Source organism: Cricetulus griseus, assembly GCF_003668045.3.
Source record: "Cricetulus griseus strain 17A/GY chromosome 1 unlocalized genomic scaffold, alternate assembly CriGri-PICRH-1.0 chr1_0, whole genome shotgun sequence".
Lineage (NCBI taxonomy): Eukaryota > Metazoa > Chordata > Mammalia > Rodentia > Cricetidae > Cricetulus > Cricetulus griseus.
Window position 1 is genome coordinate 233,386,776 of NW_023276806.1, and position 25,734 is coordinate 233,412,509.

At 52.5% G+C, this 25,734-nt stretch overlaps 1 protein-coding gene across 2 annotated transcripts in view; it reads left to right on the forward strand.

The window, feature by feature from the left end:
- Ppard (peroxisome proliferator activated receptor delta) overlaps positions 1-25,734 on the forward strand; it is a 63,747-nt gene that overhangs the window by 17,512 nt on the left and 20,501 nt on the right. The window contains exon 1 of one of the 2 annotated variants that reach the window (XM_035450492.1): positions 19,306-19,326. The exons of the other annotated variant lie outside the window; for it this stretch is intronic. The gene's annotated coding sequence lies outside the window, so the exon portion shown is untranslated. Of the gene's footprint in view, positions 1-19,305; positions 19,327-25,734 lie in introns of those variants that run through there. 2 annotated transcript variants of the gene reach the window in all.

Sequence of the window (25,734 nt, forward strand, 5' to 3'; positions counted from 1 at the left end):
GACTTTGTGCTGGGATGTCAAAGTGGAGAATTACAGCAAAAGTCCTAGCTGAGGGAACTCTCTAGCCGCTCGGCTGGTGAGTTCCTCCCAGTACTGACTGCAGCTCTGAATTCTCGTCTTGACACAACCACAGAGGTATCACTGACTGCCGGTGTGCAGCTCACAAATAGCCTCACCCGTGTGTGCTCGCACGGCCGTTAGGTTGCTGAGAGTGCCGAGGCCTGCCTGGTTTGGAAGGCCATCTCTTTTGGTGACGAGGGGTGTGGAGAGGTGGGGAGTTGGGGGTGACAGGTCCTGGTCCATCTCTCGGTGCTGGAGGGATGATGAGGGAGGCTGACTTAAAGGTACCAAAAGAGGCTGGCAGAACATTGGTGTGGCAGGGATGAATCGTTGGGAACGGGGTTCTGGGTCATAGAGCTCTCCCAGTTGCAGGGAGTGTAACTAGTTTCTGTACTGTGGATAGAAGAAGCTTAGCTTCTACAAAGTTAGCCTGTCAAGCCCCACAGATGCCCGTCGAAGTTAGTGTCCCTGCATGATGATGAGGAAGTCAAGGCCCGGGGTAAACCTGACTTGCTCTAGGAGAACCTGGGCTCTGCTACCTATTACTGCTCAGTGGCCAAATACTGTTTACCTTGTCTCCTGACACTGGGCTTTGCCTGGGCTTGGCTATTGGTTCTGCCCCCTGAACTTGTCCAGCTGGAGTGTAATGACCAAGGTAGTCTCTTTGTGTGACTTCCAGTCCTTTCTGGTGGTCACCTGACACCTGGATGCCATGTTGAAGAGCCTTTACCTCAGCAGCCTGCTGTGGGGCAGCCATCACCAGCCTAGTCCCTGTTCAAGGATGGAAACAGGCTCTTCCTCTCATAGTCTTCAGTCCCCATGCACAGCAATAGAGAGCTGGGATTTGAACCCAGAGCCTGGAGACTCTACCACAACACTCTGCCTTGCTGGGTCCCTTTCTGATTCTCAGGGAGCTGCACAATGTGTTGGCTCCTGTGTTGCCAGTTTTCCCTCTCACTCTCTCAAGTGGGAACTGTGCCAGTCAGTCCCCATTTGCAGTCAAGATCCTTCCAGAATAGGTTGTGCCCTCAGGATCTGCCAGCTGCCCCCCAGGCGTCAGACACCATGGAATTTCCCTGTGGAGATCCCCTTCTGCAGCGCTGGCCGGGTGGGCCCCTCGCCTCTGCATGAGACCCCCTTCTGCAGCGCTGGCTGCGTGGGCCCCTCACCACCGTACCGCATTGCAGGCAGATGTGCAGGCCAGCCAGCCTTCAGCTGTGCCAGATAGTGCCTAGAAGCATGTTTCCCACACATGGCATGGCTGGCTTACTTTCCAGGGAGTTTCAGAAAAGCTGACCCCCTGAGCCTTTCTGTCTTCGGCCCACAGAATTAGAACTTCCGTGGCTGCGGCACAGCAGTCTATGGAGTGAAGCCACTCATTGATTTGTGGGCACACTGGCTTGTGGTTAGTGACTCTTCCCACAGTCCCAGGCATCTCAAAAAGAGGCCCAACTCCCTCGGGAAGTGACCTGATTTCCTTGGAGGGAAAGCACCAAGAAATGTAAAGGAAAAATTTAAATTACCTAGAACCTTCTCAACGCTCACCCTGGGTTTGTGTTGTCTCACTGATACCTCTCTCTGCCCTGTACGAACACACTCATAGATGTTATTTCTCTGTCTTTTTTTTTTTTTTTTTTTTGAGGGAGAAAATATTGCTACGTAGCCCTAGCTAGCCTCTAACTCGCTGTGTAGCTCAGACTAGCCTCCAAGTCCTGCCCCTGCCTCCTCAGTGCTACCATCCCTGCCATGGGCTACCACCCTAGTTACACACACCCAGACCCCCCACCCTAGCTACACACACCCAGACCCCCCACCCTAGCTACACACACCCAGACCCCCACCCTAGCTACACACACCCAGACCCCCCACCCTAGCTACACACACCCAGACCCCCACCCTAGCTACACACACCCAGACCCCCACCTAGCTACACACACCCAGACTCCCCCCACTAGCTACACACACCCAGACCCCCCACACTAGCTACACACACAGACTAGCTACACACCCCCCCCACCCTAGCTACACACACCCAGACCCCCCCACCCTAGCTACACACACCCAGACCCCCACCACCACCCTAGCTATACACACCCAGACCCCCCCACCCTAGCGCCACACACCCAGACCCCCACCACCACCCTAGCTACACACACCCAGACCCCCCCACCCTAGCTACACACACCCAGACCCCCCACCCTACTCTTGAAAAGCACATTGGAACTACGTTTGATGCTGTGTTTTTGTTTTGTTTTGTTTTTTTTTGAGGCAATCTTGTTATGTGACCTTGAAATTGGGACCCTTGTGCTGCAGTTCCCCAAGTGTTAGGACTCCAGGTGTGTTCGGCCACACCTGCTTAGCTTTGTGAGATGTAATTCAGAGTTCACAGGGCGCAGTGTGTAGTTTAATGGCTTTGTATTTACACAGCTGGCCACCTATTCTGAGAACACTTTCATTGCTCAAAACAGAAGTCCGTCTGCACTTGACTGGGTCTTTCCCGTCCCAGCCCCAGGCAACTGCCAAGCCCTCCTGTCCCCTGGGATTTGCAAGTTCTGGACGTTTCCTGTAAATGGAATTACAGTACATGATCTTTTGTAGAAGTCTGGCTCCTTTCACTGCACATAAGTGGGATCCTGTTTTTGAGAACTTCATAAAATAGTTACATTACCAGCAATGTGAGCATAGTTGTTAAAAATGTTAAAAACTTTTCTAATTGCAGTATCCTTAGAAGCCAAAAGAGGGCATTGGATCTCATGGAGCTGGATACTTGATGCTTGAGCCACCTGGTGTGGGTGCTGGGAATCAAACTTGGGTCCTCTGCAAGAGCTGTACACGCTCTTAACCACTGAGCCAGCTCTCTAGCCCAAGAATATTTTAGTTTTTATTGTTTTGTTTTGTTTTTTATACACCCATATATATATATATATATATGGGTGGTGCCCATAATCCCAACACTGGAAGGTAGAGGCAAGAGAATCATGAGTTGACGGTCAGCCTGGGCTACATGAGCCCCCCCCCCCGAAAAAATTGTTAAAATGTATGTGTGCCCTCAGAGGCCAGAAGAAGGCTCTGGATCCCCTCGGGCTGGAGTTTCAGGTAGTTTGTGAGCCACCTGATGTGGGTGCTAGACATCTCAACAGCCCCAAGAATCAGTGGGTTCCTTTTCTTTTTTTCTTTTTCTTTTTCTTTTCTTTCTTTTTTTTTTTTTTTTTTGGTTTTTTCCGAGACAGGGTTTCTCTGTGTAGCTTTGGAGCCTATCCTGGCACTCGCTCTGGAGACCAGGCTGGCTTCGAACTCACAGAGATCCGCCTGCCTCTGCCTCCCGAGTGCTGGTGGGATTAAAGGCGTGCGCCACCACCGCCCGGCATGAATGAGTGAGTTCTAACCGCAGAGTGGTGCCCGTCTTTCTTCAGGAGAGCGCTGCTCTTCGCCAAGTGGTCCTGCTGCTGACACATGCTCAAGCTATTTCTCGCCTTCTGCTTTAACATGTTCCATCATCTCCTTTTCCTTCTCCATGCTACAGAAGAATGGAGTGGACTGTCCCGGGAATAAAAGTTATCTTATTGCATTATTGTGCTAACTCCCAATTCGTCATTAATTACCGTTGTTAACCAACCTCTGTACCTGATGCATTGTTTAAGTCAGCGGAGAAAGTGATGGGTTTAATTGTGCCGTCTTTATAAGCTGAGGGCAATCTGGTTTGTTCTTATTTAACTCCTCACCTCTCCATCCTCCCTGTTGCTGCTCCTCATCCTCCCCACAGAGTCCTTCCTACTCTCGTGTCTCCCCCTCCTCCCCTTTAGACCACTTTCTTCCTGGTTTATGCTTTCATTGCAGGCAGGCACCCAGACACGGATGGACAGACAAGACAGAAACACACACTGAAATCTGGACTCTTCGCATTAGAGAAAACTTGGGGGTTTTGTCTGTTTACCTGCTTTTGCTTTTATGAGACAGAAGTGCACGGAGCCGCGGCACCCTCAGACTCACTGCAGCGGAGGGCAGCAGTGGACTCCCACCACAGCTGCCTCCTTATCCCAGTGTCAGTCTGGCTTCTTCCACGTAGCATAATGATTGCAGTTTTGTCCATTTGTCTGCAAATGTCGTAATTTCATCATTTTCCTTTCTGACTGCCCCAAATCCATGCAAACCGGAAGCCTTCGTGAATTTGCCTGCTGTCCTGTGCAGGAGCCGCAGGAGCCACGCTCAGCTTTGTATTGTTCAGACCCTAGTGTCTGTGTGCCCCGTTTGTCAATTAAACCCTATCATGCCTTTTTAGGTACTGGGGGGTAACTACACTCTTTGTCTGGGAAATGCCTCCACAAGCTCATCAAAAGCCCCCAGAGAGCTTGCTGGGGGTGTGGGACAGGGTTCCAGGGTCTCCGCAGCCCCTCCGAGCATGCTCACACCTGTCTTGACACAGTGTGTGGGGTGTGCATCTGAGAACTGAAGCAGTGATCAAGGCTGCCCTTGGGTCCCACAGAGCTGTGCTGTACTGCTCACCTATGGCAGGCCGGTCATCTGAGGGCAGGGGGCTGCTGCTGGGGGTCTCACAGCCCCCCCGCCTGCCTAGCTCCTCATCACCTTCCCACCCCACCCACCCCTCAGCTTAGCTCCTTATCCTTATCCTCACCTTGCGGGCTTGTTTTTGGCAGGTGTGCAGTTTAGATTGTTTTGTGGGGTTCTTGTGTGTCCCAGACTGGCCTCAGACTTGCTGTGTGGCTGAGGGTGACTTTCTGGTGTTTGTGCTTCCCCCCTCCCCAGTGTTGGGATGACAGATGTGTGCCAGCATGCCTGGGTAGGTCTGCAACTTTGGGGGTGGGGTAGGAGAGAGAGATTTTAATATTAGTGTGTTTTTGTTCAGTTGTTTTTGTTTTGAGATAGTGTCTCACTGTGTAGCCCTGGCTGTCCTGGCACTCACTCTGTAGACCAGGCTGGTCTCCAACTCCAACCTGCCTCTACCTCCCGAATGCTGTGATTAAAGGCAGAGGCACCACCACTGCCTGACTGACATTGACAATTTTTTTAAATTATGTTTTATTTACTATGGGTGTGCGCGTGTGTTTGTGTATATTTACACAGAGAATAACTTACAGGAATTAGTTCTCCTTCTACCGGGTGGATCTTGGGGATCAAACTCAGTTTTATTAGCTTGACAGCAAGCCTCTTTACCCAAGGAACCATCTCGCCAGCTCTCACTTTGGTAAGTTTTACCAGATTCTAGCATGCTGCACTAATTCACCTCACTGCAGTGTTAGAGCTCCTCCCTCGCTCACCAGCCCTCTGAGTTTGGATGAGTTCGTATAAGTCCTGTGGTCTTTTGGGTTATGGCACCTTCTGACCTGCTATTATTAGAACTGGTTCGTTTAGAAGTTGATGCTCTTGTTCTTCCCCACGGACCACATAAGGTCTGTCTGGTCCCCTGGGATTACATCACTTCCTTTTGCCTTTAGGAAGCCCTCTTTCCATGTCCAGTGTCACACATGGGCATGCTATGATGGGGGAATGGCATTGGTTGGGTGATGTGTGCGTAAGAGATGCTGGCTCCGGATGTGGCTGTCGAAACCCTGTGAAGTCACCCGGAGAGATGTCACTCTGAAGTTGTGTGCCTTCAGAAATAGCAGTGAGGACTGCTTCCAGGAAATCTGATGCAATCTGCACGCTGCCTGTCAGGGAGGTGGGCCCCAACACAGCTGTGCATGCTGCCTGAGTCACCCCAGCAGGGGGGCCCTGCCATTCTCCACACACTTCCTGTCTAGGAAAACTGATTGGGTAGCTATCAAGAGTCCCAGAGAGCTTGGGTGTCAGCAGCCTCTTCAAACATGCTCACAACATAGGGGTCTTTCACATAAGTGTTGGGTGTGCCCCGGGGGACTGAGGAGTCCAGGGCTATGGCTGCTCCTGGGACCTGCTCTTCTAGGGTCAGCTAAGGTCCTAGAGCCTCCCTGGGCAGCTGCCAGGCCTTCTTTTTCTGCCTCAGTTCCTTGGTAGCTTGCTTTAAGCCCCCTGCACTAGCTCCAGCCCCTCTGAAGATAGTCCCCGGATATCCCAGGTGCCTGCATCAGGGATATCCCTAGCTGTGCCTGCCTGCCTGCCTGCCTGCCTTGTTTTGTTTGTTTTGAGACAGGGTCTCTCTATGTAGGTCTGGCTGTCCTGGAACTCACTCTGCAGACCAGGCTGATCTTGAACTCACAGAGATCCACCTGCCTCTCTGTGCCAGGATTAGAGGCTTGCAACACCCACCACGTCCTGCTATCCTACCCAGCTCTTCTTGGCATCTCAGAGTGTGGGCTGTGTTTGGTGTCCCTCAAAGAGCCCTGTCATTTCAGCAGCTGCCCGGTGCCTCGAACGTTGTGACTCTAAACTCCCTGTCCTGGAGGGTAAAGAGCGCCGTTCCCCTGGGCCTCGGTTTCCCTTCCTTACTGCCTGTGCCTAGTTCCCCTTTGCCTGCTACTGACTGTGACTGCCTTCACCCTGCCCTCTCTGCTGTTCTCACCTCTCTTCCTGTTTACCACTGTCCCCATAGCCGGGACCTCCCCTTCTCTGCAGACCAGACTTCTCACCCTGAGCATCGTGTCCCTGCATCTGCCTGCCTGCCTGCCTGCCTGCCTGCCTGCCTGCCTGCCGTTGCTCTCCTTCAAGCCTGCACCTCTGACTCCTGCTCCAGTTTTTCTAAAATATCAGGTGTTTCTTGATTCTTCTCTAGATTCCCCACCCCCACCCCCAGCTCTGTTTTTGGAATCAAGGTTTCTCTGTGTAGCCTTGGCTGTCCTGGAACTCACTCTGTAGACCAGGCTGGCCTCAAACTCACAGCAATTCCCCCGCCATGCCTGGGTTTTTTGACTCTTGTGTTACCCAGACTAGTCTGTAACTTACACTCCTCCTGCCTCAGCACTCTGAGTTCCAGGATCACAGGGATGCATTTCCTGGCCCTTCTAACTCTTTTGGAAGCGCACCCATTCATAAGGTCTCCTGACCTTGCCACCTCCCAGGGACCATACTTCCTGATATTGCATTCCATATGAACAACGCTCAGACCCTGGCAGCAGCTTCTAGGATGGCTGGGAGAGTAAAGTGAAAGCTTATCCACAGAACAGTCAGTCACCTGTTCCCAGCTGTGAATAGAGCTGTGTATGAGGCCGTAGAATGATCAGCTTTGGAGGATGCATGGCTCCCTGGCCGCTAGGCACACAGCTGCAGGGCAGGATGCGTGGTGCCAGGAATTGTTCCCCTGTTTCCTTTTCTGTGACACCGTGACCCTATCCCAAATCCTACGAGGGCCATTCTGTTCCTTGGACTCTGTAGCCTGGGGTACTTGCTCCTGCCAGGCTGGCCTGAGCCTCTCTTATGTCACCATTGTGTTTACTGCGTCTACGCTGAGGTCCAGGTAATGGTTATTTATATGGGAGCTTATCCGCCCTGTCATCGAGGGAGTGGGGGCAGGAACGGAAGAGAGCACAGCTTACCTGCCTAAGGATGGTGCTGCCCACAGTGGGCGGGGGTGGGGGTGGGGTGGGGGTGGGGGGGCCGGGACCCTCCCACATCAGTCAGGTATGCCCACAGGCCCATCCGATCTAGGCAATTCCACCATCAAGTCCCTCCTCTCAGGTGTCTGTAAGCTGTGTCGGGTGGACAGTTAACGCGGAGACTCCAGTGTGTGTGGTAATCAGAGCACTTGGGGGTGGAAGAAGAATTGGTTCAGGGCTACTCTCGGCTACATGGTAGGCCTGAGGGCAGCCTGGGCTATCTATGTGACACCCTGTGTCAAAAAGGAAAAAAAAGAGGTTAGAGAAAACATGAAAAAGACACAATGGCCTTCCACCTCTTTACACACTCGTCTACAGCAGACTTCGGCTGTAACCATTCAGAAGCCGGTCTCTCTGTTTTCTAGTGTTGTGCCCCAGGTTCAGTGTGCTGCTTCCCACTCAGGAAGATTTCCTTTCCTTTTTGTGGTGGGGATGGAACCTGGGTCTCAGGCATACGCCCTGCCTACCACTGAGCTACAGCCCCGGCCGGTAACCATTGGTCCCTGGCATTGGCCATGTCCCCATATCTCTGTGTCTGTCTGTCCCCTGTCAGTTCTTGCATCATCCCAACTTCCTTCTCTGGTCAGAGTTCTGAGTCTTAGGATGCTGGTGTTTGTCTCTGCCTGCTGTGTGTGTGTGTGTGTGAGAGAGAGAGAGAGAGAGAGAGAGAGAGAGAGAGAGAGAGAGAGAATGTGTGTGAGAGAAAGTGTGTGTGTGTGAGAGAGAGAGAATGTGTGTGAGAGAAAGTGTGTGTGTGTGTGAGAGAGAGAGAGAGAGAGAGAGAATGTGTGTGAGAGAAAGTGTGTGTGTGAGAGAGAGAGATAGTGTGTATATGAGAGTGTGTGAGAGAGAGATAGTGTGAGAGAGAGATAGTGTGTGTGAGAGTTTGTGTGCGTAAGAGTGTGTGTGAGAGAGGGGGAAGGGGTGTGTGTGTGAGAGAGAGAGAGAGAGAGAGAGAGAGAGTGTGTGTGTGTGTGTGTGTGTGTGTGTGTGTGTGTGTGTGTGCGTGCACACTCTTGTGCATTGGTGGTCTGAACCCTGGCTTCTGAGCTCATCCTCAGGAAGGAGTCTTGGGCGCTGGGTTGGGAAAGTGTCCCTCAGGAGCAGTTTATTTGCTTTTGGTGGGGTTTCGTTAGTCAGTTTTCTGTCACGTGACAGATGCCTGAGGCAATCAGTGAACAAGGTCTGAAGGGCCCAGTGCTGAGGCAGCACCTCAGCTGAGGACCCGGCAGAGCCAGTCTCTGTAAGTTGCAGGACAGTTGCTGCTCCGGCCCAGGACCCCGGTTTAGTTCCCAGCACTGGGTCAGGAAGCTCACAGCACCTGTGACTCCAGGGAGCACACACTGATACCATGAATATAATACATTTATATGTGCTTTTTAGGTTTTTTGTTTGTTTCAAGACAGGGTTTCTCAGTGTAGCCCTGGCTGTCCTGGAACTCGCTATGTAGATGCGGCTGGCTTTGAACTCACAGAGATCTGCCTGCCTCTGCCTCCTAAGTGCTGGGATAAAAGGGGTGTGTCAGCACACCTGGCGATATGTCGTAGCCTGCCTCACAGCCCTGCCGTCCCTGCACAGCCTGGGGTGACTGGCCCGATTCCCAGGCTCCGAGCTGTCCTGTGGGCAGCTCCAGTCACTTCATGGCTCTCTTCTCCTCATCCGGAACCTGGGATGTGCTCTCCATTTGGGATGTGTGTCTGAGGTGCGGGGGACGCCTCCCAGTCATTGAGTCCATGGCTGCTGACGGTCCGAGGCCACACCCTCAACATGGCGTGTGAAACCTGTGCGCTCTAGCCTGCCTGCCTTTCCCGGCACACTTAGCTCTTTGGCACTTGAGCACATTGAATGCCTGCGTGTCGAGTGCCCAGACTAGAATTCTGTGCGCTTTGGTGTGGTGCGTTACCCTCCGTGACTCTTGTTTGGCATGCAGAGCCTGGTTCATGCCTTTTCTCCCTTCCTACCCAGTTCAGGGTTCTGCCTCAGTGAAACAAACAACTGCAAAAGGGCATTGTGGGCAGGCCTCTGCGGGACTGAGCAGGCCCATCTGTGTCTTCCTCACTAGCGGCACCTGAATCCCCTGGAGTGTTGTCAGGAGAGAAAGGATTCAGTCATTGAAAGATCCTTACAGAGAGGGTCTGTCTGACAGTGTCGCCATGGAGCGACGGCCTGTGATGGCACCATGGAGCGACGGTCCGAGGTGTCAGGGTGCTAGCCCTGGGCTGGAATTTCAGGGGTCGCTGGCTGGAGCACCAAGGTGTCATGGGTACATGGCCTTATCCTTTGTGGAGACCCATTGCTTCCCCCACCAGCTCCCAGGTTCGGGCCCTGAATTAAGCCTGTTGTACAGTGCTGTAGGTCCTGGAGTGTTCACAGGACAGTCCCTTCCCTCCCAGAGCAGAGCTGACTGTCTCCAAGGAAAGAACTCTGAGCCCTCAGGAAGCCTCAGCTGTGTGCAGGTCGGTCGTTCTGTGGGACACCTCTGTGTGTACCTTAGCCATGACAGCCCGCGTATCTGTCACAAGCTGTTTTCTCTGAGGCTGAACAGCAGGGTGGTGTTTCCTTGGGCAACTTGGCAGCGTAGTTACAGACTGAGATGATCTCCCTCCTCGGTCTTGTTAGCCTCTCTCCATTTCTTAAGGGGTGGTAGCTTGTGGGTCACCATCGGTTCCTGGGTCTTCCTCCCTTTTTGTAGGAGAGCAGCTCACAGCCCTGCCGGGTCAGGACCCCGGGGTGGGTGGGAGGCGCTGGCTCAGAACCTGCTGCTGAAGATACAAGAGGGGAAGCGCTGGATCCGTGGCTGGAGTGAGCACCCTAAGTCCTGCACACACTGCTGCACCGTTCTTAGGGGTATCTCTGTTTCTCGTGGTCCAAAATGGTTGCCATGGTTCCCGCTATCACCCCAGAGGCACTTGGGGAAAGGAAGGAAGGAAGGAAGGGGAATGATCTCTCATTAAGGAAACTTGAAGAAACCCATCTCCCCACCCCCTCTCCGCCATGACTGAGGACGAGGTACTTAGTGTCTCCGAGCTATGGCTACTTACTTGTAAAGTAGCCATGCTATCCTGGCAAAGACCAGAACCCGAGGAGCATCTGCTGTTGACACTGATGTCTGTGGTTGGTGGCTGCGTTTCCTGTCCCATCTCTCCCTGACGGGGGAGGGGCTCCATGGCCTCTGCTGTCCCTGGCTCTCCCTGTCCTTTGCTCTAATGTTTCCCTCCCTCTGCCTGCCGTACAGTTCCGGCCTCCTCTCTTTTTTTCTCCTCAATTTCCTGCCATCCCTCCCATCTCTTCCCTCCCACTCTTTCCATCCTTTCCTTCCCTGCCCCAATCCTCCTCAGTTCCCAGGAAGTGGGGGGGGACCAGCAGCAGCCCCCCAACACAGATGAGAAGCACCGCAGATCAGTGAGGGGGTGAGAAAACCAGGTTCAGTCGATCTCCACGTCGTCCTGGCTGTCCTGGAATGTGCTGTATAGACCAGGCTGGCCTCTAATACACAGAAATCCATTTGCCTCTATCTCCAGCCTTTTAGTAAAGGTGTCGGCGAACACTCTAGGCTCAAGTAATTTGAAAATCAATTGGGAATCAGTAACTTCACTGGAAATGGCAGTGGCTTCAACCAGTGGACACTCATCGTGTGGTGGTCTGACAGAAGGAAATACACAAAACCACCCCACGCGCACCTAAGAGCTGCCCAGCATGTCCTTCCTTTAGCTTCAGTGTCCTCCCACTGGCTGTTGTTCTTGGTTGCAAAGGAGGGTGGGAAGTTCTTCACTGAGGCACGAGGCGACCTGGAATAGAATTGGCAGGGTATCACTGAGCAGGAAGAGAGTGGCTATTGGCAGAATCAGCCATCATTCACGCAGCGTTAATTTAGTGTCTCCCGCCTGCTAGGAACAGCCAGAGTGTTCTCGTTCCAGAGGGCAGACAGGAACAAGCCAGCAGGCAAGATGAGATGTGGGCAGGGTGCCAGGGACCCTAGCGCAGCCTCCAGGCTCATTGCCAGCCTTCTCCATGCATGCTCTTCTGTGGCCCTCGCCCTTTTCTCATCCTTGTCCTTGTTGCTGGGAGTGGCTTCTGTCCCTCCAGTTCTGACATCAGCACTGCCACCTAGCACCTGAGGAAGCCACCAGCTTAGTAGGAGCCCCTGGGAATGAACCACGTGCTTGAAGAGCTGCACTCCAGCCTTAGACACTCAGAGGTCAGCGGCTGGAAACCGTCTTATTCTTGGGTGTGCTGGCTCCAGGGATGGGGTGTCAAGAGGGGGACACTAGTCCTTATAACTGTGAGCTCTATTCCAAGCCCATCAACCAGCAGGTGTAAGTTGATACTCCTTCCTGGATTCAGGAGATATTTTAGGAGTCCTTTGGGGCTCCCAGATAACTAACTCTCTCTCTCTCTCTCTCTCTCTCTCTCTCTCTCTCTCTCTCTCTCTCTCTCTCTCCCTCCCCCCTCCCTCCCTCCCTCCTATCTCCCTCTATCTATCCCTCCCTCCCTGTGGCTGGCCTTGAACTCAGATCTTCCCCCCAATCAACTGCTTTTAGTTCCCAAAGCTACTGGAGCAGTTCTCCTGCCCTGACCACCCTACTGCCGAGGTGACAGGCAGTTATGTGGTGCTGGGAACGGGGCTCAAGGCTCCGTGCACATGAGACACACGGTCCTGACTGAGCCACGCTCCCAGCCCCTGCCTGGTGTTGGTTTCTCATCTTCATCCCAGGTCCCTCCAGTGCTGTTGGGAGAAGTCAGGCAGGGGGAACTGTTGCAGTGGATGCTTTTGTGGGGCAGAGGGTGAATCAGGGCCTCCCCCCTGCTTGTCCTACACTCCTCTGAGCTGTGCCCTGCAGAGCCCTCCCCTCCTCCCCTCCCTTTTCCCTTCCTCCCTCCTTTCCTGCTCTTTCTCCTCCCCCTTCTCTTCCTCTTGTTATTTTATGATTTATTTATTTTTATTTTATGTGCATTGGTGTTTTGTCAGCATGTGTGTCCCTATGAGGGTGTCAGATCCCCTGGAAATGGAGTTACAGACGCTATGAGCCGCCATGTGGTTGCCGGGAACTGAACCCAGGTCCTCTGGAGAAACAGCCAGTGCCCTTTTTATTTTCCTTAAGATTTATTTATTATGTATACAGTGCTCTGCCTCCATGTCTGCCTGCAGCCCAGAAGAGGGCGCCAGATCTCATTACAGATGGTTGTGAGCCACCATGTGGTTGCTGGGAATTGAACTCAGGACCCCTGGAGAACACCCAGTGCTCTTCACCGCTGAGCCGTCTCTCCAGCCCCTCATCCTCTTCTTTGTTCTTCTCCCCCTCTCCTTCCCCCTTCCTTTCTTTTTCCTTCTTCCTTCTTCTCATGTAAAGCCTTCATTCCTGGCCTCACTTGCTGCAGGGTTTGGAATGTGTCTGGGAAGTCGTGGGTGGGAAGAGCACTTAGTTCTGGTGCGATCCCCAGGGACATGGATGGTGGCTCTGGGCACTCTGCTCGGCCTCTTCGTCCATCACCTTTGATCCTGGCAGTTCCTCCCCTGCAGACTTATTTCACGGGTTTGGGAAGGGTGTCATTAATGGTAGTGTTTGTACCACATACAGAGGCCTGCGTGGGATGCCATGATAAAACATGGGATTTTGAGGGCGGGACGTGGCAGATGTGTGGAGTGGCTGGAGCACATAGAGGAACGTGTCTGGAGGCAGCTCAGGGTGCACAGGTCCTGAGCTAGGACGGGGGGGGGGGGGGGTGACTGAGGACATTGCTGGGCCTGTGTGCCTGGGAGAGTGTCCCGACTGCAGGAGCTCCCAGAGAAGAAGAGAGAAGGAGAGGAAAGAAGCCTGTGGGGTGAGAACATCAGACATTAGTGCGTACTGCCCGCCAAGCCCTGCACTGGCACCAGAGCCAGCTGTGGCTGGCGTCAGACAGCTGCTGGACATACTGAGCTCTCCAAGGCCTCTGTGTGGTGTTGAGACAGTTGGCAGGAGATGGTTTTGGACCAGGTGGAGATGTGGCTGGGGATGGTTTTGCCCATTGTGGAAAAGTAGCCAGGCACAGGAGCAAAGAGGGTCCCCATCTTGGTAGAAGACAGAAGAGTCAGCAGGTTAGAGACCCGCTCACATCGGGGAGAAAGCGGCATTCTTCTGGTGTTGCAATGGTTTGTATTTGTGTAGTTGGTAATGCTTCTGAGCCCTCCACTTCAGTGCTGGCCTCACGCCAGCCTGGTGGGCAGGAGGAAGACTGCCCCACTTCAGGCCTTAGAAGCTGAAATAGAGCCTGGCTAGCCTACCCAGTCCTGTGTACAGCCTGGCTTCAGGGGGAAGGAGGAGGCTAGCAGGCAGGGCATGGCCAAGTCTGAGGTCCAGCCTAGAGCCCTGGACTTGACCTGGGTGTCCTCGTTAGGGGTTTTCTTTTGCTGTGAAGAGACACCATGACCATGGCAACTCTTGGTTTGGTTTGGTTTGGTTTTTGAGACAGGGTTTCTCTGTGGCTGTGGAGGCTGTCCTGGATCTTGCTCTTGTAGACCAGGCTGATCTCGAACTCACAGAGATCTGCCTGCCTCTGCCTCCCAAGTGCTGGGACTAAAGGTGTGCGCCACCACCGCCCGGCCCATGACAACTCTTCTAAAGGAAAACATTTAATTGAGGTGACTACAATTTCAGAGGTACAGTCCATCATCGCAGTGGGGAGCATGGAGGCCTGCAGGCAGACACTGTGCTGGAGAAACAATTGAGTGTCTACATCTTGCGGGCAACAGGAAGTCAATTGACTGTCACACTGAGGGAAACGAGCAAAAAAGGCCTCAAAGCCTGCTCCTTCAGTGACACACTCCCCCCCCCCCCAAGGCCATACCTCCAAATAATGCCATTCCCTTTGGGGGCCATTTTCTTTCAAACCACCACACCGGGGGAGCAAAGAGAGAGGCAGAGACCAGGACTGAGACCACCCCTGGGTTGGTACCTCAGGAGTGTGGGATTGTTCTGACAGGAGTAGGGTAGGAAATAGGACCAAATGCATATTCTAGAAAGTTCAGTCTGGCTACAGGCTGGGGCAGGGCAGGGGGTGTGGCCTAGGGGTGGTTGCTGGACCTCAGGCAGATGACAGCTCAGCTCAGGCTGCTGTGCTTGGTCCGTGTGATCCTGGGATGGTTTGGACCTTGGGAGGAGGGAATTACTTCTCAGAGTCAAGGTCAAGATGGAGCCAGGAGTGGATGCAGACACAAACCAAGAAGGCAGTAAGAACTCTCTTCTTTATCCGCCTGGGCATGGGATGGGGCTTCAGCCTGAGGTACCCTGGGGGTAGCCGCAGCCTTGCAGGAGGGTGCTGCAGCCTTTTCTGCTTCCTGGGGGCCAGATGCTCTGCTCATTCCTGGTGCTCTGCACAGCTCCCAGGTGGAAGGCTGGGCCCTTCTACCTTCCCCTTGGGGTTTGCATATCCACAAGGTGGGGAAAACACCTTTCCAGAACAGAGATGAGCTGGCCACCACTGCCGGTGGGTGGGCATCACCAGTCTAGAGCACTACTGGGCTCCACACTCCCCTTGGTTTTTGGCCCAGATTTTGATTGTGGAACAGAAGATGGGGGTGTATCATTTGTTGGCTCTCCCCGGGCCCCAGGGAGCACTCTGGGTATGCCCCCATGACATCCTCATCTGTACCTTAAAAAGAAATTAAGCCAGGTGGTGGTGGCGCACGCCTTTAGTTCCAGCACTTGGGAGGCAGAGGCAGATGGATCTATGAGTTCAAGGCCAGCCTGGTCTCCAGATCGAGTTCCAGGACAGCCAGGATACAGTGAAACCCTGTCTTGGAGGGGAAAAAAAATTACATAAGTACATTTTTTAGTCAGGTCTCCTGCTGTCTGTGCTGACCTCAGGCTCACTATGTAGCACGGTTGACTTTGAATTCCCACTTCTGTCTCCGAGTGCCAAGTGCTGGGATCTCAGGTTGCCCCGCCCTGCTGCCCCTGCAGTTTGCTGAGAGCCAGTGCCTGCCTCCAGGCCTGTGGCAAGGTCTGCCTGGTGTCTGGGGCCTGAGCCTAGGTTTCCAGGCATCCTTCAGTGTGTCCTCGGATGACTTCTGGGCAGGTGGGGAGAACTCTTGAAGGTCCAGATTCAGCCTGCTTGCTTGTCTTAAAGTTAACATGTTTATTGATATAAAAATAGTATGTACACAGAAAGTGTATGGCCAAAAGGGACAGACTGTCTCTGAACTTGCAGCCCCACCCCCAGAACAAAGGGGAGTGTGACTGGCTCCTCCCCGCACGCGCACACGGGCTCGCGCGCGCACACACACGTGCACACTCTCACGTCTCACTCCCTTCCTGCTCCCACACCCTGAGGCTGCAGAGCCTGGGGTGACACCTAGATTGTCTCACTGTGGTGGGACTCTTTCCACATCAGCTCTGCATTCCCTTCAGAACCTTTCGGATGTCCGTGTGCCTTAACCAGTGATCCTTAGGCAAACATTTATGGAAAGTGAACACTAAAAAGCCCTAAAGTTGGAGCTGGAGAGGTGGCTCCGCAGTTAAGAGCACCGGCCGCTCTTCCAGAGAGTGGGCTCAGTTCCCAGTAGCACATGTCAGCTCACAACCGTCTTTAACTCTGGTCTCTCATGTGACCTCTGTGGCGGTACACACACATGGTACAAGATGCATTCAGGCAAACACTCATAAATGTAAAAATAAAATCTCACAAAAAAATATTTAAAGCCGTAGACTTAAGTGAACTGTGAATTGAGTCTTATAAATGGATGTTTTTCCCAGCTCGGAGTAGGCAGGCCAGAAGGGAACGGTACAGCCCAGGATTCTTTGAACCAGTGACAAGCTTCCAGAACATGAAAATGGCCTTCTAGAGACTCCGAATGTATCGTAGCTCAAGAGGCAGGCGGCAGGCACCACAGAGTATTATGGAAGTGAATAACTCCCAAATGGACACAGTGTGAGCCAACTCCTTTTGTGAGGAGGTCAGTGGACGGCTTCAAGTGTGGTTCCTCAGAAGCCGGACGCCTTGTTTGGGACTTGGAGCTTGCCAGGTGGGCTAAGCCTGCTGGCCAGTGAGCCCAGGGACCCGTCTGCCTCTGGCTCCCACTGCTGGGCTTACACCCGCATCTGCCACACCCGGCTCCTTTATGTGGCCTGAGGTACATAAGCCAGATAAGAAGGGGCAGGAAGCCTCACAGGCAGGCTGTCCATGCTTTGGTTCTTAGTCCCCTCTGCCACTGTCTTGAACTGGTCTTTATAGTTGGCAAATGCCGACTTGCTTGCTCTGTGCCCAGCCATTTGGGGGCTACTGGGAAGCAAGGGTACCGGGCACCTGTCCTCCAAAGGCCACACAGAGGGGCAGAAGCAGGCAAAACTTGCTGATGGCGCCTGGTCAGGAGAGCTGTCACCTTCTCTGGGGCACTGGGATTAGGGTGTGGGGGTGTGGAGAGCTCAGGAGTTCTCCAGGCTTCTGGAAGGGGTCTGTATCTTGACAGCACACACTACGGTGAATGCAGGTGTGCCTGTGCTCTCCCCGCAGGCAGCCAAGTGGATGTCAGCGGCATTAGCAAGCAAGCGTGGGGAGAGCTCTGGCTGGGGAGCTGAGGCTTATCGAGGGAAGTGATGTTAAAGCTGATGTTTGCAGGATGAGGAGGCCTAGGTCAGATAAGTGGGGGCTGAAGTGTCCTAGGTGGAGGGAGCTATCTGTGTTGAGGCCTCAGGGTAGGGAGAGCCTACTGGTGAGGTAAGATGTCAGGTCCTCCCTCACCTTCTCCCACTGACATTTCAGACCTCTGGTGGTCTTTCTGCCCCTCTCCGCTCCTCTCCCTTGATTAAGTTAAAATGTATCATATGTGTATGGGTGTTCTGCCTGTGTGTGGACCTGCATCTTATGCATGCAGTGCCCGTGGAGGCCAGCAGAGGGCGTCAGATCCCTTGGTACTGCACTTACAGACGGTTGTCAGCTGCCATGCCAGTGCTGGGAATCAAACCCAGGTGCTCTGCAAGAGGAATCAATGCTCTTACCCACCGGGCCATCTCTCCAGCCCGCTCTCTCAGAGCACCAGGCCCAGCCTCAGAATTAGGTTCACTTTTTATAGTTGGTACTCCAAGGCCGTGCCCTGCCCTTCCCTGTCCCTCTGGGAGGTGCAGCTCACCGTTCCCCACTGTGCTGTGTGTCTGGCCGGCCTGGCCTGCCCTGCCTTGGCATCTCTTCTTCCCAGCAGATCGTGCTTCCTGTGCGGCCTCCTCACACAGACATTCGTCCCTCACCCTCAAGCCAGGCTGTTGCAGAACTCTCCCAGGCATCGAGCCCCAGGCCTGGTCAGTGCTTTCACACATGCTCATACCTACTGAGTCAGGAAGTGACAATTTACCTGAGGAGGACTCTGGCTGCAGCTGTCTAGAGGAGGCCAAGACTGATCCCAGGTTCCCAGCACTTACAGGAATCCCTCAAATCATAGGTTATTCTGTGTCTTTCACAACGCTGTGAATTTTAAAAGAAGGGCTTTAAACTGACTTTCCCTCCCTCTTTTCTCTCCAACACTCCCTTTCTTTTTTGATATTTGAGACAAGGAGGGTCCAAAGCCCACTTCTCCCTCAATCTCCACCCTAATGATGGGGTTACGGGCGTGCGATACCACACTCAAATTATTCTCTGTGATGAAGTGTGAAGTCCTAAGGTCACTTTCCAGAACCCACAGTGAAAAGCCGGGTGTGCGCCTGAACCCACCACTGGAAGGTGGAGAGCGTTGGGTCATTGGCTCTTGCGCCAGCCTAGTCTACTTGGCAGCCTCCAGCCAGTGAGAAACCCTGTCTCACAAGCAGTAGACTGAATTCCTTAGGAGCCTATCACCTGGATTCTCATGGCCGAGAAAAGAGGATCATGGGTTCCAGGCTAGTCAGGACTGTAGGGTGAAAATGCCAAATAAAACTCAAGTAGAGCCAGGTTAGGGAGCCATGCCTTTAATCCCAGCACAGGCCTGGAAGGACTGCCCTGTTTGTGAGCCACTGGTAGCCCTTTGGGAGGCAACTGCAGCTAAACATTCTGTGTAGTCAGATGAACCTTCGGAACCGGTATGCCTGGGCTTGGGACCAAGCCTCCCAATGGCCTCTTCCTATGGTTCTCAGTTCTTCCTCCCTAGACCTGAGTTGGGAAAAGTGGAGCAGCTTCCCAGGCTGCTCTGTTAGTGAGCCAAACCCAGTTGTGTCTGGCTGGGGACAGTCTTGCCTCGTCCTTGTGCCAGTCCTTCCTCCAGGGTCACTCTGGCACAAGGCTCACAGAACACCAACCTTGTAAGGCAGAGGGTCTGTGCACCTGGCTGGCTCCCACATAGGAAGCAGACTCTCCCTCGGGCCAGCTGGAGGGTTTGTAGATGCTCCCAGGGAGGCTGTGTCCAAGGTGTCCTGCAGGCACCTTCGAACATTGACCTACTCCTCGGGGACATGCAAGCTGCATGACCCATACTGTGACCCATGCACCGTCAGTGCCTAGAAGTCCCAAGCTGGCCTATGAATCCCAGAAGCAGGAAGTGTTAGTGGGGAAAGGTGCACAGGGGCCTTGCCAAGCAGGTTATGGTGGGTGGGGAGGTACCACCTACTGGTGGCCCCAGGATTTGGGTGGAGATTCTGGAGGAGGTGGCCAGGAAAGAGAGCTGGGACGGTTGAGTGCTGAGTGGCCCAGAACTGGGACTCCTTCTGGCCTCTGCTTTGGTGACCCACTACCAGCCCACAGACCTGTCTCTTTCCAGGTAGCAGCGGCCCTCAAGGAAGTCACTCCTGAGCCTCTGGTAAGTAGAGAGGACTCTGTCCCTGACACTCCTTGGCATTCTTCTCCAGAGAGCTTATTGTTGAGTAGTTAGGGCCGAATCAGGGTATGGCCTTCCTGTTGCCTATTGCCACAGGGCCAAGAGAATCAGCTCGCCAGGCATCCAGCCACCTTTTCTGCACTGCCCACCCTTGATGGAAAGAACCTCTGGAATTGGCGGCTAAGGCCAGAGGGACCTGGTGAGGGGCAGGTTGTACAGTGTGGGCTGGGGATTTCTTTGCCTGGCTCATGGCCACCTTGCACGCTGCATTTTGGCGCTCCTGTGGGAAGCAGTAGTCACAGGTCGCCTGTGTTACCAGTGTAACATCTGCTGGACAGAGCACGCTTCCCTGGTGTTCTGTCTGTCTTTCCAGTGGGGTGAGGGGAGGTGTGAGGCACGCGTTCTCTAAATGTGTTGTGCAGGGGTTTGCCCTGTACTTTGGTTTTGGCATTTCTCTATCACATCTCACAGACCCCACCTCCCACTCGGCCACACCCCTCCCCCCAGTGAGATTAAAGGTTTTCACTGGCTTGAGGGCTACCATGGGGGATTTGGGGGCCACCATCAGATGAGGGAGGATCTGGAGGGAACACGATTGTTGGATCTCAAGGATGCTTTTCCAGGTCCTGAGAGCCCAGCTGCTTCAGTCTCCTTTCACTTACTTCTTCCTTCCTTCCCTCGGGGACCAGGAAGCCCTTGGGGACTTCCTGCTTTCCAGGACTATGTTAAGCAGTCCTTATCTGGGACTAGAGAGCTCCAGGAGGTGTGCGCTTAAAGCAGACACATAGGGACTGTGGCTTCCTGCCCTGCCAGCGCCCTGCTAAGCTGCTTCCTGGGAGTTTAGCCACGGCCTTTCTTTAAAGTGATTTCGTTTGTTTGTTTGTTCAGTGTCTTGTGTGTCTGTGCCTGTATGTGGAGGTCAGAGGAAAGCCCGTGTGTGTGTGTGTGTGTGTGTGTGTGTGTGTGTGTGTGTGTGTGTGTGTGTGTCCCCGAGTGTGGAGGTCAGAGGAAAGCCTGTAGGAAGGAGTCTCTGTCTCCTTCTACAATGTGGATCCACAGGGTCAATTTCAGGTCATCAGGCTTGGAGGCGAGGGCTGTGCACTTACCTACCGAGCCATCTCATAGACAGAGCTTTGAGTTTCATTTCCTCACCTAATGCCAACATATCTCTATGATGTCAGCATATCGCTATGATATCAGCATGCCCCCATGAAGTCAGCTTGTCCCTATGATGTCAGTGTGTCCCTATGATGTCATGTCCCTATGATGTCAGCGTGTCCCTATGATGTCAGCATGTCCCTATGATGTCATTGTGCCCCTATGATGTCAGTGTATCTCTATGATGTCAGCATGTCCCTATGATGTCACTGTGCCCCAATGATGCCAAAGCTTGGGAGGCAGAGACAGGAGGATCAGGAGTTCAGTGTCCTTGGTGAATTCAAAGCCAGACTGAGCTACATAAGACTATGAGACTTTCTTTTTTGTTTTTTGAGATAGGGTCTCACCATATAACACTGGCTGACCTGTAACTAGACTGGCCTCAAACTCACAGAGATCTGTCTGCATGGCCTCCCAAGTGCTGGGATTAAATGCGTTCACCACCATACCCAGCCGACATGAAACTTTCAAAAATTAAGATAGGAATGGAGAGATGGCTCCATTAAGATCACTTGTTATTCTGCAGAGGATCCCAGTCTGCACCCACATCTCACGGTTACATCCACATGTTACTCCAGCTCCTGGGAATCTGATGCCTTCTTCTGGCCTATGTGGGCCCCTGCACACATGGGCACACACCCACACACATGTACATAGTTAAAAATAACAAAAATGCATCTTTAAAATTGTTAAATGTCTTTCCCTTCTATGCTAGGTGGCTATTAGTCCTGCCTTCGGATGGGCAGTCTGAGCCACAGGGAGGCTAGATGATACCCAGGGGTGCAAAGCCTGGTAACTCGGAGCTGGAGTGAGCCTACAGAGCCTGGCACCCGTGTTTTATCCTCTGTCCCCATGGCTCTAGAGGGGGGATGGGACATGAAATTGTTGAACTGCCTGTGCTCAGGGTTAGCACACAGCGTGTGGGTGAGGCGAGGCAGAGAACTGCAGTCGGCTGGCTTTCTTGGACTGCCAGCCGGTCCCATGACCCGGCGACTTACTGTTAGTTATGAATTCTCACCCTGAGTTTATGCTGCTTTCTAGCTGGCTCTTATATTAACCTGTTTCTCTCTGTCTATGTTTGCCTCAGGGCATTTTTCCTTTCTTTCATTCTGTATGTCCTACTTTTCCTGCTTCTTCCGTGTCTGTCTGGCAGTAGCCTGACTGGCTGGCTGGCTGGTCCTGGTTATCTCCCACTCTTTGTCATTCATTCTCTCTCCTCTCAGTCTCTCTCAGAGCCTAGATCCCTCTTACTAGTTATTGTCTCTGCCTGCCGCCCCGCCTATCCCTCTACCACCTGGCATCTTTTTATTAGACCAATCAGGTGTTTTAGTTTTGTCATAGTTACACAAATGCAACATAAAAAAAGCAACACATCTTTAAATAGTTAAACAAATGTAACCCATCATTACCTATTTAAAGTAATATTCCCCCAACATAAACAAAAGCAACACATCTTTACATAGTTAAACAAATGTAACCCATCATTACCTAGTTAAAGTAATATTCCCCCAACATAAACAAATGTAACACACCTTTACACAGTTAAAGTCATATTCCACAACAGGGAGCAGGCTTAGCACACAGCAGGCTGAGGGCTCAATGCACAGACCAAAGTGACCCTTAAGGGCTATGCCCCCAGGCCATTGGCCATGGACACCCTCTGGGACAGGTTATGGAAGACTGCCTTCCATGGTGCAGGCACAGGGCTGGAGGGGGCTGACCTCCTGCTCAGGCACTGATGGCTGTGTTTGTGTGTGCAGTACTCTTGGAGGTCAGAGGAGGCAACAAAGCTCCTGGATCTGGATTACAGGTGGTTCTGACCTGGCTGAGTGGGTGCTGAGACCCCAACTCAGGCCCTCTGGAGGAGCAGCAAGCATGCGTAACGGTTTTCCATCTCCTACTGAGAGCTTTTCAAATATAAGAAATGTATTTACTTTTATTTCTTTCATCAGTACACAGAGTAACAGGCTTCTTTTTTTTAAAAAGATTTTATTTATTTATTATGTGTACAACATTTTGCTTCCATGTATATCTGCACACCAGAAGAGGGCACCAGATCTCATAATGGATGGTTGTGAGCCACCATGTGGTTGCTGGGAATTGAACTCAGGACCTCTGGGAGAGCAGTCAGTGCTCTTTAAAAAAAAAAAAAAAAAAAAAGAGTTCAGGAGTGGGATGGAGAGGCAGTCAAAGTGTGGCTACAAGCTCCTGTCTTCCATGGTCTCTCTCCAGGGCTTCTGCTCTCTCATCTGTGAGTGGGAAGTGGTAGTCAATGCTACCTTTCAAAAGACAAAATTGCCGTTTAGAGTCCTGCATTGGCTTCAGGAGTCTGGGGCACTGTAATGGTTGGGATAGGAAAAATGTTCACAGAAGCTGCTCCCTCCTAGAGAAGGGCTCACAAAGCACGGTGCTCGCTTCAAAGTTTCTTTGCTTAGCTGGGTGGTCGTGGCTCACACCTGTAATCCCAGCAGGCAGGAGATAGAGGCAGGTGGGTCTCTGTGTTTGGGGCCAGCCTGGTCTACAGAGAGTTTTTCGAGCCAGCCAGAACTTGTCTTAACAAATCCTTGTCTCAACAAAACCAAACAACAAAGTTTTCCTCAGAAGACAGAGAAGGAACACTAGAAGAGCAGCCGGTTGGGGCTCAGCGGATGGGATAGTTGCCTGGAGAACGCAAGAAGCTCTTGGCATTGGTCCCTAGTACTGCAAAAAAAGTGGACACGGTGCACAACAGCAATCTTGGCAGCTTCAGGTCATGGCAGGAGGTCCAGATCATGCCTGATTTCATACTGAGTTTAAAGGCAACCTGAGGTACATGAGACCCATCTCAAAAAAAGAAACAAAGTTTAGCATTGGATTACCTCAGATTGCTGTACTGTGAAGACTAAAGCAAAGAGAGTAGACTGTTCTGTTACTTATCGGGTACAAGGTCCTGTATTCAAATTCCAGTAATACAAAGAATAATGATTAAATAAACAAAACCAGAACTGTCTTATGAATCAATGGAGGCTGGGTCATTTGGGAAACTGGAAACTGTCTCGCTCCTGATTACTGAAAAGGCCAGATAGAAGCTTGGGTGGTTAGGGAAACTGGACTACTGTCTCCCTCCTGATTACTGACTGGAAAGGCCAGATAGCAGCTTGGGTGCTTTGGTGAGGTGGAGCTTTAGTGTGACTCCCATTTTGTTGTCTAGTCTCATCTTTTGGAGCCGTTGGGAGAGCCTAGTCCAAAACCCCGGCTTCTGTGGTGGTCAGCACACTGATCATCTGTGGCTGACTGTCCATGGTCTGAGTCCAGCAGAGGGTGGGTGGGCTCTGTGCAAGACTGTAGAAAGTAGCCTTGTGCATCTGTCTGTGACCTGTGCATCTGTCTGTCTGTGACCTGTCCCCGCAGCCTTTTCCATGTCTCTGGACTTTTCCCTCCACCTCCCTCTCCTAAGCTGGGACCCTGTGTCCCTGGACCACCCTCACACAGTCTTCACTAAAAACCGTCTGTTCACCCGTGGCTTTTTTTCTTCTCTGAACTCAATTCTTTTTATAATGAGCACATTTACTCCCAGGATTGTCCCGGATGGCCCAGCTCTCTTTGACCTTGAACCTTCTCTGAGGCCTGCAGCAGGACCTGGGGCCTGCCCTGGCCTCCGCCTCATCAGGTGCAGCAGGTGCTAGCTTTCTCTTCTACCCTGGGAACCAAAGCTTTAAGGCACCTGAGGACTTGCCACCGCCTCCCCTGTGTGGCCCTGATGCCGCCCCCGCGCCCCCCCCCCAGTGGAGTGGTACCTGGAGTTCTGCTCAGACCCAAAGGGGCAGTAGCAACAGTGCCCTCATCTTCTAGACTCATGTCTCCCCGCATGGAATTAACACCAGCTTCTCAATATCCAGGCCACCAGGGATCCTTAGCAGCTAGATTAGTCTCCATCAGCAGCTCTCAAACTGGGGGTCGTATATTAGATATTTACATTGCAATTCATAACAGTAGCAAAATTACAGTTATGAAGCGGTTATGGGTTTTTTTGTTTTGTTTTGTTTTTTCGAGACAGGGTTTCTCTGTGTAGCTTTGGAGCCTATCCTGGCACTCACTCTGGAGACCAGGCTGGCCTCGAACTCACAGAGATCCGCCTGCCTCTGCCTCTCGAGTGCTGGGATTAAAGGCGTGCGCCACCAATGCCTGACTTGAAGCGGTTATGGTTGAAGGTCACCACAGCATGAGGAACCTTATTAAAGGGTTACAGCATTAGGAAGCATGAGAACCACTGCCCCAGGGAGAAGAGTCAAGTGGGCTAGAAAAACAGGCCCAGGGAGAAATGAATGTAGTGTTGCTTCAGCTCGGGCAGTGAACCATGTTTGTTCGTTCTTTATTATTTTGAAGTGTGTGTGTGTGCGCGTGCGCGCGCGCATATTCCTGCCTGCCTGTGTGAGTGCAAGAATCCTCAGAGGCCAGACAAGAGCGTCAGATCAATGGAGCTGAAGTTAGATGAGATTGGGAGCCACCCAGCATGAGTGCTGGGAACCGTCTCTGCAGCCCTGACAGTGTTCTTCCTGACTGACGGGTGCCACTTTATTCGGCGGTGTTTATTGAGCAGTTACTGTGTCTTATTTACTTCTCATTCAACATGTGAGTGATTTGCCTATGTGTATGTCTGTGCCCCAAGTGCGTGTGGTTTCCACAGTGGTCAGACCTGGAGTCACAGACAGCTGTGAGCAGCCATGTGGGTGCTGGGATATGAACCCAGGTCCTCTGTCAGAGCAGCCAGTGCTCCTAACTGCCGAGCTGTCTCTCCAGCCCCTGGATTCACACAGTCTTTAGGGAAGGGACAGGTGACCCTGGTGAGTAGATTCCAGAAGGCTGAGCAACTCTGGCTGAGGTCGAAGCAGGGAAGAACCCAAGTCCTTGTGGATGACTCACTGAACTGGTGACCTTTGCGGGAAGGCCTGAAGGAGGTGAGATGGCAGATAAGGTCTGGGCAGGATGCTCTAGACCAGCAAGGAGGCACATGCATGTGTCACAACTCCAGGAGCTTGGTAAAGGAAGCGTGAAGAGGGTCCAGCCCCTCGTGTCACACGGTGCACAGGGACAACACTGTGCCCCTTACAAAGAATTAAAAAGTTATCTAGCCCTGCCCATGGGACCCTGGGAACTTACTGCCATCCTCTAGCCATTTTTCTGGGCATCCAGTGCTTGGTGTAGTTTGTATTCTGGTGAACGTCTTCATTTAAGGATGTTGAGAAAGCTTGT